Here is a 13,380-nt window from a genome sequence, read left to right on the forward strand (position 1 = left end):
AGGTTAATTGAAAATCAAGGTTTTGATATGCTTTCTGAAGACGTTGTAGAAGGGTTCACTTCTCAAGTGTGGTGGTAGCTTGTTCCATAGTGATGGTGCCCAGACTGGGAAGCTGGATCCCCCAGCTTTTGAGTGCCTGAACCTTGGCGAGGCAAGGCAGTGTCTGTAGGCGGTTCTTGTAGGTCTTTCTGAGTCGTGTTTCTTTTAGTTTATCCGCTAGGTAACGCGGTGCGTCATTCAAAAGACATCAGTGGGTGAGGGACAGAATTTTGAAGTTGATTCTGTCCTCAACTGGGAGCCAGTGGGCTGCTTCCCATGCATCCGATATATGGTCCCATTTGCCAATGTCAGAGCAGCTCTGAGTGCATTGTTTTGGGTTGTTTGTAGTTTGTAGAGGCTCTTTTCAGTGGTAAGGAGTTACAGTAGTCAGGTGTTGAGCCTACAAGTGCCTGGACAACTTCCAGGCAGTTAGTAGTGGTGAGGAAGGGTTTACTGACATTGATCAGTTTGATTGCATATCCTGATGCTCATGCAATGTGGTTGACCTGGTGGGTCATGGTTAAAGCAGAGTCGAGGTAGACCCCCAAGGGTCTTGACAGAGGGGGCAACAAATATCTTGTGGCCATCTATGATAATGGATTTCTACTCCTGGGTAAGTCTCTTCAGGCGAGCAGGGGAACCAATGAGGAGGAGTTCCCTTTTTTATCATTAGGGCAGAGGCTGTGTGCGGCCATCCAAGATTGGATGGTTTCATAGATATTGTTGATTCTAAGAGTGTCTTTTGTGTGGTCGCCAGTGAGGAGGGTGAGGAGGGTGAGAATGTGGGTGTCACCTGCATAGTTTGTGTGCGAGATTCCAAGGGCATTGTGTTACGCTCACCTGGCTCCCACAGGGGCGGCGGTCGGACCCGGACAGCTGCGGTCTCCACCCGCGTGATGCGTAGTGCAGCGATGACCGACTGGATCTGCCCTCCTAATCTTGTCTGCTTATCCCGTAGAAATATTCTGCTGCAAGTGGAGAGATGGATTTAGCCACTTGTGGATTCAAGTGATGGCACCCCCACAGTCCTCCCCAACTAATCACCTCTGAAATGCCCTCACAGCAATCTCACTTTATATTCTTGAAAGATGAGCTCTCCATCCTGTGTGGATTCGCAGGGGCGCGTCGACTCCAGTTACTTCACTGGTTTGAAGGCTCGGGAGAGTTCCGGAGAGTATTGACTCTGAGGTTCCTGGTGAGGACCAGTAAGTATTAAGTTCATAGAGTTCAATATGTCCGATGTTCACTCTTGTTCCCCCCTTCCTTTCTTGTCTTGCAGCTGGCTCGTGAAAAGATGCTCTTGTGGCAGCTGGTGGCGCTCAGGTAAGAGTCTGTATTACCCGGCGCTGTCCGGTAAATGTTGCACGTGGAAAACGTGTTGTTTTGTCTCTCTTTACAGATGCAGCATGTGAAAATATGGAGAGTCACAAAAGGATGCCTCCGGTGGTAAATCAGGTAAGACTATGGTGGTAAGAATTATATTTGTTGGTTCCCTCGGCTCACCTTGTGGTATTCTTTTGTCTCCTAGGTGCCGAAGTTCGGCGAAGAAATGATGGAGGCAGCGCCGACCCGAAGGATGCTGTGAAGACTGGTGAGTATGGCGACGCGCTGCAGGTGGAGGTGCGGCGCATGCAGAAATGATGTTCTTTACAGGTCCGGAGACGAGATGGATCCAGAATCAGGTGTAGAATAGAAATAAGTTCATTTTCTAACCTTGTCCCTTTCTTTCCTCTTTGTTTTAGGAGCTCCGGATTCGAGGCGGGCGTGGCAGAAGACTGGATGCAGGCTGCAGGCACGGTGAGCGTTACGCTGCTGGATGCAGAATAACGCGAAGCGTGTGTTGCTGGTCGGGCGTGGTTTAAATAGCCTCAAAAGTAGTCCCAGGTAAGAAGTCCCTAGAACCACACCCGAGTAAAAATAGTCCCTTTAGAAAAATAGTCCCTTTCAGGCTTCATGTTAGATTGGAGTCATTTGCAGCATGGTCTGCCTGAGATAAGTAATGACTATGAGCCTGGCGCCTTAGGCGCCAGGACTGATTTCTATTATGAAACTGGCGCCTAAGGCACCAGGACTGAACCCAGATAGCCCTTAGCCGGGGCTGCTGAGGTTTTACTAAATGTCTAGATGCCTGCTCCCGAGGCTGATGGGCTTTTACCTTGTAGCCCATCCTTTGGTACAGCCCATCATTTAGTACATCAATTTCCACTGCTTTCATGGAAATCTACATACATTGGTCCCTATTTCATGTCAAATATGTCTGCTGTTTAGGCTACAGGTTACTGCCACAATATAACTTAGAGGAACATGTTTGCAGGTTCAAATGCCAATTACTCGTGAGTTATTCAAAAATCAGTTATCGACCTGACATTTTCTATAGAGATATCTAATTTAACAAGCTATCATCTCCCTGAATCTCTGCTTCATGACATTTTCTGGGAGCTAGAAACACTTTTTAGGTTATAACTACGGTTCCCAATATCAAATTTGTATGAGTCAGATAGGCCTCTGCATAAGCTGTACAGTGATATTTGAATGATTTATGCGTGCCTTATAGTTCCTGAGAACATGACAAAAGTTTGATCCTCTATGTAACCCTATGGCAAAATAATGATATAAATATATTTCCTTCAATTTCACATTACGTGTCTCTTCTTCAAACTGAACATGTAATGGGTCATCTGCTTCCTTTGTTGGTTTGGCCTGGTGTAAATCCATTAACATTATTGCAATGTCAATGGCTCTGCTTATCTTCTGATACGGATGAAGACACTCCACCCCGACTCATAAAGCATCTTCTGGTGTATATCAAATGTCATTAGCTCAGTGAGAGGGACCACAAATGTGAGTATTAGAAAGTTCAACCCATTAAGGACTGCCTTTATTTACCCAGTTGCATGCCGTAACCCACCATAAATTCCTTTGTGGTCACAAAAAGATGTTTTAAATACATAGAAGATAGGGGGAGGGTCAATGTTTGAGTGTTCTAGACAGACACTGAAGCCGGTTCACCTGAACAGAAATTGCTGATGTTTAAATGTTACAATTTCTTTTACACATGAGGCCTTTTAATATCTTGCATCATGCCTTCAATGTTCATCTTTATATCCCAACATATATTCACATGACTCTGGCAAAGGAGATTACTTTCCCTATGTGTTCATTTTTCTAAGCTGCACATGCATACCTTTCCATGGCAACAGTTTTTGTTTGTGCAAAGTAACCCTTTATTTTGCACTCCTTGTGTCTTCAAGACTGCACTTTAGACATCGGGCACATGTGATGGAAAGTACTTTCGGGCCTTTGATCTAGTCACGCAAATGCAAGGCCCATTTCATTTATTTTTTCTGGAAACATCATTTTTATTTGGCATTTGAGAATGAAATGCAGCCCTTTCAGTTTGGAAGTCATCCCTGTGTGTTTTCAATGCACTGCCTTTTTAGGCCCAACATAGCCAAATGCAGTTTTCTTTTAGTCTGGGGGCTGTATTTGAACCCCAGGGGGAGTAGGAGATGGGCTACCACAATCACACCACTTATTTGCCCGTCCTGGTTCCAGCAGCTTCTAAAAATGCCTACTTTCATGGAAATTAGAAATAAAGGTTTATACACATACGCCTTTTCCATTTGTAGCATGTGCGCATGATTCTTCCACAGCGCCGACGAAGAGGAGATGTGAGGAGGAGATGTGAAGAACCCTGACATCAAGAGAAGACCACACAGAAAGAACTAACTACTGTTCTTAGAAAAGAACAATGACACGATGCAAAGTGTGACATTCTAAACAGTACCAGGGAGGCATACAATACAAGTTAGTGGAAGGCCATGTTTCAAAATTAACTGGTAGCTGTGAGGTGTGAAGCATTCAGGCCTGCAGGGAAATGTGCCATGCAAATAAGCACACTGGTCCTAGAGCACAGTAGATATTTGGAGGACCTCTGAACCCAGTTTTCAATGGCACAGATGAGCAAAGACCAAATGCATATGTTGAATTGAGAACACAACTAAATGTGAGGCTTGTGAACAAAGGAATGCGAACGCCCCACAGATTGAGCTTCTGCTGAAGAGTATGTATTGAGCCTCAGGGAACTGGACTGGAAATGTGACTATAAGGAGCTAAACAAAATTGACACATAGATATCGTTATTGACCTCCTCTCGGCCAATCAGAATTTTCAGCGTGCAGTCTATAACTACTGGTATAAGAGAACTTTATTTTCACTGCAGCAACAAGAAAGCTAAAACATGGGGAAATGCCTTCACTTTCTTATAGAGAAACTGTTTACTTTTGCATGACCCCCTAATGCGTGCTCATGTTAACCAAGTTAACTGCACCAGTTTGCAATTGGAATGCTTAATATATGAAGACAAGATTGTTATTTAAATACTACGAAATAAATCCACATTTAATAACATACTCGCTTTGTCAATTTACTTTCTCATTATTAAACAAATGTTTTTTTACTTCAGCACCAAAGCTCCAAAGCATGTATTGCTGCTGCCATTATGTGCTAATGGCCTAACAGCCCTCGGGAGGGGTCATTATCACTTGGGATAATGACCCCTCCATCAGTCCGTAAGGCTATAATATGACTTGTGGAATGGTAGTTGTTCTGTGTAGAAGGCTGCAATATAAGAAAAACATATTGAAGCAAAATTAAAACTTGCTGCATGATGTCATGGTCATTCCACAAAAATCAACAGAAGATGCAACCATGGGAAGAAATGACACAAAGAAAAGCAAGCAGCAGAGTAGAGTAACGTGAATGAAGTGACACAACGAGTCAAATTAAAATCCAAGTCACAGCTGAGGGAACGGTAGATGGAACCGCAGCCCTAGGGCCTAATAGAGCATAAGAGGTGGGTGTCATAGGTGTAGGTGTAATAGGGAGCCACACGTGGCACATGAACAGTAATGCCTGGCTTCAGGCAAGATGTGTTCTGCATGTACTCAAGTTGGCCATTTTGCCAAAACATGGCATCGAATGAAATAGCCACCATCACAGAAAGGGAGTACGACAGCAAAAGCCACTGCATTGAGCCCGAACGAATCTGGGCAAGAGATCTCCTTGTGGAGAAAAACGTCACAGCGTCATACATGACGTTGGGAATGCAAACAGGCCCATGACGGATTTAGAGTCGGATCCTTCATCCTACCTCTAGAGATGTACAGATCACTGCATAAAAGAGACACTGTTAAAGGTAAAACATCTGATATAGAACCTAGAGCTTGCAGTAGCGTGCACATGAATCTACTGGGATACAAACGTAGCAAATGTGAACTCAAAGGCAGAGTTACACATGTAAATGTATACATAATAGAGAGGGCTAGGCCGGCTGGACAAATAGGCTTCTTAACAAGTCTATAGGCCTCATTACACGGACGTCGGTAAGGGTTTACCGGTACCGGTAAGGGCACCGGTACCGGTAAACCCTTACCGCCTTACTACGAGGTCCCTTAGGGGGTAGGTACTTTAACGCCTGCTGTTTAGCAGGTGTTAAAAACCAACCCGCAAAGGGACCAGGGTGCTAATTACGGTACAGCAATACTTTGCGGCACCGTAATTAGCGCCTTCCCCATTCCCATAAAGCCATATGGGGCAAAAATGGGAATGGGGAAGGGCAATGGGGGAAGGAGGAATTACCGCCCCGCCAACCTTGGGATAGGGCGGTAATTCCCCTTTCCACCAAGGCGGTGCCGGTATTTTACCGGCATGGACCACGGTGCTAATACCACCTTGGTCCTCTGCCTACCGTACAATGAGGCCCTATAACTCGCTGCTGGACTGAGTGTAGAAGGAAAAGAAATGGCAATAACAGCAGTAGCGGTCCCTTGACTCTCACTCAACAAGGGCACAACAGTGAGCCCTTTCTAAATATGATGCTCGGTGCCCGGGTGCCAAGCATGTTCCAGTCTCAATAACGTGTCAACAAAACAGATAGGGCCTCATCACGAGTGGGTGGTATGCCGGCGGTAAATCCGCCGGGATAAAGTCCAATGCAAAAAAGAATATTAACGCTGGATCCCAAGTTGCAGGAATGATGTTAATCCCCATTCTCCCCACCCCCCCCCACCCGAGTCTAGGATTCTCTGGGGCATTTTCAGCCCATTTACTGCGGCGCAAATTGTGCAACAGTAAATGCACTGGAAATTAGCGAAAAGCCAGGGCATCCACCCCTAGCTCAAAGCTGGAGGTGAGGTCTCTGACCTTCCCCTTAACTCAGTATTAAGCCGAGCGGAAATGCGGCGGTAATACCATTACTGCCGCATTTTTACTGCTGCGCCCAACCCCTGATGAGGCCCATGGTCAGAGCCATGTCACTGTTCTGTTCTGTGTCAAGAAATATTAGCAAGCAAGAAAATAGAGGTATGACGGAAAACACTCAGGTCGACGACAAAGGGTACAACGCGGAGATCGAGTTGAAGTCAGAGAAATACAAGCAAAATATGGACTACGTCACTGTGACTCAGGCGGGGAAGAATCACATATTGATGGAAGATGGAAATAAATGTAACGCAAACCGGGTTGCAATTTCTGAAAGGAACATCAAAGCAAGAACCACAGGATAACGCCAAAACGAATAAATTCTGCTCAATGAGAATAATGAGAGAGAGACAAATCAAATGCACCTGGAGTATAATGCTGGAGTCTGGAACCACAGAGAAAATGACAAACCTAGAACAGGACATTGTATAAGCACCTCAGAAAGGAGGAAATGACGCAGCACACTAAGGGTCTGGAAGGGAGTGGAAGTTTCCCCTCATTTGTCAGGATTGTGCACAGAATTGACATTCATGGACTTCTTTCATTTTCCCGTGAGGAGGTATCGGGTGCCCTCTCTACCTCGTGGAACAAGTGGTATCGAGTGAGCACGGCCGCTAGAGGCGTCCATCGAGCAGGAAGTTGAGTGAATGCGTGTATGGGAGCAGGAAGAAGAAAGACAGGCCAATGGGGTAAGAGGTGGAGGAGAGCTATCACGAACACACTACTCCTTTCCCTTCCCTTCAATGCTTTCATGGAAATAAGAAATAAAAATCAACCCCCTAAACCCTTCCCTGACGGTCACAAGTCCTCGTCTGCCATACCACAGAACTCTTTTGCATAAGTTGATTTTTTAGAAAGTGTGAGTCAGTTTCCCCATTAATTTCCACATTAATATTTCAAAGCGATGAAGCTTTTCGTATTTTAAACAGTAAAGGCATGTAGAGGCTCATGCCAGTATATACAAGATTTCATATTCCGAACAGCAAGCTTCGGCGCTAAAATGTTAATGTGGTACCCAGCGAGACCAAGGCAGTCGGAGCGTCGCCCTACCGATCTACATGCTTTTTGCGTTTGCCTGAAGCTGTCGCAGTGAAGATGTGTCCTAAGCGCCAGACCTGGGGGAGCACAATGAACTCAACATGAAATATCAATAGAGAAGTCCTGGAGTAGAGTGCAGTACTTGACATTTCTTGCATGCATAGTTAATAACACCATCCTGTTCTTAGACTTCCATTGCCAGGGGTGGGCTTGTAGATTCGCTAAACAGTGAAATCCTGCCTGGGTTCCAGAACGTCAAAAAAATTCTCTCCACTGAAATTACTTTTATGTACATTTTTACTTATTTTTAATATGTGCTGGGTTGGCAAGCCTAGCCCAATTTTCTATGTCAATATGCATTGGTCTGAATGCTCCAAGATCAGAGAAAGGCCTACTATGTTTCTGCCTGCTCCCTACCCTTGAGTTCTTGCCTTCCCCCTTGAGGTACCACAAAGCATTCTGGCGCTCTACAAATCTGCAATAATTAAAGGGCATGGCCCTTACTTAGGGGCCCGAGTGAACATTACAGGGGACCAGTAACAATGGTTTTCTACTGGATTCAGTTGCTAACATATGTGTTTTTGGACATCAGTTAAACTGCTCATGGAGAAAGTTCCAACTTATTCAAGCTGCATTCTAAAACTGGTTACTGGTTTTTAATGGTATCTGTTGGTTGTACTTGGCATTTTTCTCCAATCAGTAATATTGTCCTTGCTTTCCCCATTGGTCATAATTTTCCAAGGTTAAAAAATCCCAATTTCCCAACTAGGATCAACTAAAAACCATCTGCAGTTGGTCATCTAGAGTTTTCAACGGTGAAGGTCCAGCAACTACAGTATTCGTACTGTATGCCATAGTGCTTAGTTCCTTTTAAGTTTTCAGTGAAATCACAGGTATTTATTTAAAACTCAAGGACCATTTGGTGTAGGTTTAGACAATGGGCCTCATTACGACCCTGGCGCTAAGGGGTTAACGGCGCCGTAAAAGGCTGCGGCGTCGTTAACCCCTTAGCACCTAATTACAAGGTCCCTTTGCGGCTCCCGACCTTACCAGCCGTTAAAGTAGGGACCCGCAAAGGGACCTTGAAGGTAATTACGGTACCGCAATTTGCGTTACCGTAATTACCGCCTTCCCCATTCCCATTGAGCCCTATGGGGCAAATATGGGAATGGGGAAGGGCCAATGGTGCATGGGGAATTACCGCCCCGCCCACCTTGGAATGGGGTGGTAATTCCCCATTGCACCATGGCAGACTCGTTACAATACCGGCAGCAACCATGGTGCTAATAGCGCCATTGGTTACCGCTGGTGTTGTAATGAGGGCCAATGACTGGAGACTTGGCTATTCCAGACATCCAGGGTAAGTTTTAGGCGTGCTTCATCGTCCTAGCGCCAAGATGCTCTTGGGTGGATGTGTGCTCTATAAATGTGTTTTTTAATAATAATAATAATAATAATAGGTGGCATTGGTATATTATTAATGGAGGCCTGGACCGCTGCAAATACCAAACCAGTCTTAGCTCTTCAAGGCTCATAGCCCAAAGGATTACCTTAATTACGATTTTATGCAAAGGGCTGCCCACGGTGAAGATTTTACCCTTCCCATTTCATAATCAATCATTGGCGGTAGGGTCAAAGACAGAGAGATATGCTGCTGGGACCACATTTTTACAACCGCATGTCTATGGCATTTTGGTGAAAACCTTTTTTCAATACAACACGGTTGCATTATTTGTATTTTATTTAATTATTGAATATTTGTAAGGAGCCTATACAACAAAAGGTGTTTTGAGACGCCACAAGACAAAAGGGGGTGGGGGGGCAAGGGAGACGAAAACAATAACGGTCCTGCTAGGCCTTGTGACATTTGGATCATGCAAGTGCAGTAACAAGAAGTGAAATGGAGAAAGGGAGGGTGCCGGTCTGGGCGACATGCAAAGTGCAAGGAAGAGAGGAAGGTACAGGGAAAAGAGGAGAGAGTGCTAGTGAAGTATGATGGAACAGGGGGATCAAGAGAGCAACAGGGCCTAGGAAAGTGCTGAGGGGAGGTCAAGAGGGCAAGTGCCAGGGATTGCATTGGGCGCAGGTGAGAGGGTCCATATGCTAAGTGTGAGGAGGGGAAGGAGTGGGCGGGGTGACTTGGTGCCCTGTAGAACTCATAGGAAACCAGGCAGCCAGTCGCTGCAGCAGACGTAGGGTGTTAGCAGGGGAGGGGGAGAGGGAAGGAAGAAGAGAAGAGGAGGGTCTTGAGGAGCTTCTGGAACTTGAGGAGGTCCGACTCATGACTGAGAGGGGCAGGTAGACCATTCCAGAGGGACACACCTGCATAGGAGAGAGATCTACCCCCCACTCTCTGCTTAGAGAAGCATCTGATCTGCAGAGAGTTGTACCTAGAAGACCAGAGGGCTTTAGAAGGGAGGTATTTAGGAAGAGAGAGTTGGATGTCGCTGGGTCCTATGCCCCAGAAAGACTTGTGGGTGATGCAGAGGGTCTTGATCTTGAGCCTAGCAGCACCCGGGAGGCAGTGGAGAGTTTTTAGAGCTGGTTAGATGCAGTCCCTGGGCTTGAGGCCAAGGATAAGGTTGCAGTCCCCAATCTGGATTAGCTCAAGAGGGTAAATGGAGGATAAAGGAAGAATGAGAAAGAGTATGTTGCATTAGTCCAGCCTGGAGAGAATCAGGGCTCTGGAGACAGTGTGCTTCTGGGGGAAAGTGAACCAAAGATAGAATGCCTCTAAGAAGGTGCAGCTGGAAGTGGACCTTTTTGGCAAGGTCTGTGATGTGAAGAGAGAAGGAGAGAGTGGAGTCGCAGATGACACCAAGGTTATTTGCCTTACAGGAAGGCGAGGGTAGAGGGCCCAAGGAGGGCGGCCAGAGTGAGAGAGGAAAAGCAGGAGCAGGGGTCCCAATGAGAAGAATTTCCATCTTTCTAGCATTAAGACAGAGATCGTTGGAGGCACACCAATTCTGGATCGTGGATAGACAGTCAGGAATGAGCGAGGGAGATGATGTGGCTGAGGAAAGCCTGAAAGAGAGCTGAGTGTTATACACATGACATTGAAAGTTAGAAGAGAAGGTAGCGATCAGGTGGGCCAAAAAAGCCAGCTAGACATTAAAGAGACAGCGTTAGTGGACAGAGCCCTGGGTGGCACCACATGTGGAGAGGCAGGTGGTGGAGAGAAAGGACCCAACTTGGACCTGGAATGGTCAGTCCAGGAGGAAGGAGGTCAGAGACACCAGGGCCTGATATGTGATGCCCAGGTTCTGACAGAGTTGATTGATCAGGGTACCGTGATTGACCATGTTGAAAGCAGAGGAAAGGTCAAGGAAGATGAGGACAGAGGGAGAGCAGGAATCAAGATTAGAGAGCAGATCTTCACAGGTGTTCAGGCGAGCAGGTTCCGTGCCTCTGGCTGCTCTGAATCCAGACTGATGGTCATGCAGACAACCAACAGATTCAGTGCGGAGAGGAAGCTGGAAGATGGCCAACTTTTGAAGGCGTTTGCTCAGGAAAGGAGTGATAGAAATTGGGCAATAGTTTGCCAGACAGGTAGGATCGGCAGATGGCTTTTTAAGGAGGGGGTGCAAAAGGGAGTGCTTGAGGGGAAAGATCCAGTGGTGAAAAAGTGTTTGCAGAAATCGGTCAACGCTGGAGCAAGGGTGGAAATATGGTCCTTGGTAGTTCTGGAAGAGCAGGGAAGCACCTGTTTGGATGACACTTTCATAGATTGGAATTGTCTAGAAACATTGTCAGGTGTTGTCAGAGAGAAGAAGGAAAAAGGAAGAGGAGAGGGTGAGGCAGCCAGAGGGGGTCTGAGAGAGGTAGAGGAAGAGGAAAGTGGGGACAGGATGTCCTGAGTTTTTGTGGTGTAATGAGATGCCAGCCCAGTGCAGAGGTCCTGAGAGGGAACAGGAGAGGTGGAAACTGCAGTAGGATTGTACAGCTCATTGCAGATTTTAAAGAGTTTGACCGCGTTGTTAGATGCCACAGAGGCGCAGGCTTGGGAACAGGCCCTCTTCTTGGAGAGGACAGAGAACCTGTATTGTCTTTGGAGAAGGTGGCAGGCCAGTTTGTCAGATGATGCCCTCCACTTACTCTCAGCCACCCTGCAATTGCTTTTCAGGGTGGCAAGGTCGAATTCATACCAAGAGTTGCACTTGGAAGTAGGCTTCAGGCAGATTCTCATGACAGGGGCAAGGATGTCCAGAGTGTTTGGGATAGAAAGATGCAGGTTAGAGAGGGCTGTGGCAGAGTGGGAGTCAGCCACAGGAGAAGGAGGGGCAGAGAAAGTAGAGGCAAAGGCTTCCACTGACACTCGCTTCAGGGGCCAAATGATGAAGAAGGAAGGTGGCAGTGTTCAGGTAGGCAAGAAGTTTCAGGTAGGAGGAGAGCAGATAGTGGTCAGTCTAAGAACGAGGAGTGGAGATAGGGGTGGAGAGAGAGATGTCTGAGGAGATGAGAACATCCAAGGTGTGCCCAGCAGAATGTGGTGGGCCAGAGGGTAGAATCAAAAGGGAGAGAGAGTCGCAAAGGTTGCGGAGGAGCCCAGAGGAGGGATTGGAGACATCCAGGTGGATGTTGAGGTTTCAGAGGAGAAGTTAAGACGTAGAAGCAAGGAGAGAAGAGGAGAGGTCCGCCCATTCTGAGAGGAAGAGGATGACCTGCGCATGTGGCCTGTAGATGGTGACCACAATCAAAGAGAGGCCAGGCATTCAAAGGAGTAGCAGGCCTGCGTAGGAATGACAGAAGCAGAGGCCCACTCCAGACTTAGTGAGAGCGATAGGATAGGAGATAGAGTAGCAGTTTCAGAAGATGGGAGAGATTGGGAGCACCATAGAGGGTGCGAGGAGGAAAGAAGGGAGGGTGAGGGAGAATGAAGCACAGCCCACAGCCGAGCACCACAGGAATCACCAGAGGGGGGGGTTCACACAGAAGGAGGAACACAGGAGGCAACAATCAGGCAACACACCGTAGGATAATGAAGGAGCAGTGTGGATGGAAGACAAGTGGTACAGTGCACTGCAATGACGCCTAGATTCAACTTTCCTAAAAAAGAGGGGAAAAGGCCTAGTTTCAACACAGACAGCAATGCAAAACGGCTAGATTTGACATGCAGATTTGCGTACTTCAATCACCATCCAAGAGTACACATTTAAGTAAGCACGCAGCATACTAACTGTGAGAATTGTCATTGGGTATGAATGTTTGCAGTAACGCATAATCTCTGGAGTCGTATTGACATAATCAAACTTCAATGGTGAGATAGTCCTATTAGAGGAATGTTCTGAGCTTGTTCTTGAAGCCGTTAGTGACGAAAGCACTCCTGTCAAGCCCCATATTGTTATATTTCTATGCAATCCTCTTTTCAATATTTACTATGTATTTCTTGAATCTCGTGAATCTCTTCCCTGCCTCCCCAACCCCCTGCCGTTTTGAGTTCCGAGAGCAAACCTCACAATCTGAATAACTCTACAGTGCATTTTGAACACCTATGTAGTTTTTTCTCTAATCAGAATCAACTTCTGCCATCTGTATATTCATTTGTATCTAGTTCTCAAATAACTAAGAATAATGGCCTTGCATATGTGGAGGAGTAACACACTCCAAAATGTACTCAGTCAATGATGGCTTTCAAGTTTATCTTCAGTTTTTGGAATTACTTAAAAAGAATTCAGCAACAATGGACACAGCATTACATGTGTGTCAGCCCTTTGTATGTTCATTTCCTATAACAGTGAAATATACAACACTTCAGAAACCCATGTTATACTGATGGTATAGAATACAGACTGCAATGAAACTGGTTTATGTGCATAGACTGAGAGGTTTAAGTGGTTTGATTAGGTATCTCTGATAACTGGTGTGTGGAATGTTCAATGCAAAAGATAGACTCCATGCTGTTAAATGTAAGGAGTGTACACACGTGTTCCCCCTTTTTTCCTGTTCGTTAGTTTAATTATCTGTGTGTCTCCCAACTCATCATCCACAGGTTTTGTGAACCCAGGTACCCATCCAATAGCCCCAGCAGTGTTGGAGTCCAAA

At 46.2% G+C, this 13,380-nt stretch overlaps 1 protein-coding gene across 1 annotated transcript in view; it reads left to right on the forward strand.

Moving 5' to 3' along the window:
* The window catches only part of PEX5L (peroxisomal biogenesis factor 5 like), a 1,467,323-nt gene that overhangs the window by 1,371,673 nt on the left and 82,270 nt on the right, over positions 1 to 13,380 (forward strand). The window lies entirely within an intron of this gene.

The sequence above is a fragment of the Ambystoma mexicanum genome, chromosome 10, assembly GCF_040938575.1.
Source record: "Ambystoma mexicanum isolate Mex_15411 chromosome 10, UKY_AmexF1_1, whole genome shotgun sequence".
Taxonomy (NCBI): Eukaryota; Metazoa; Chordata; class Amphibia; order Caudata; family Ambystomatidae; genus Ambystoma; species Ambystoma mexicanum.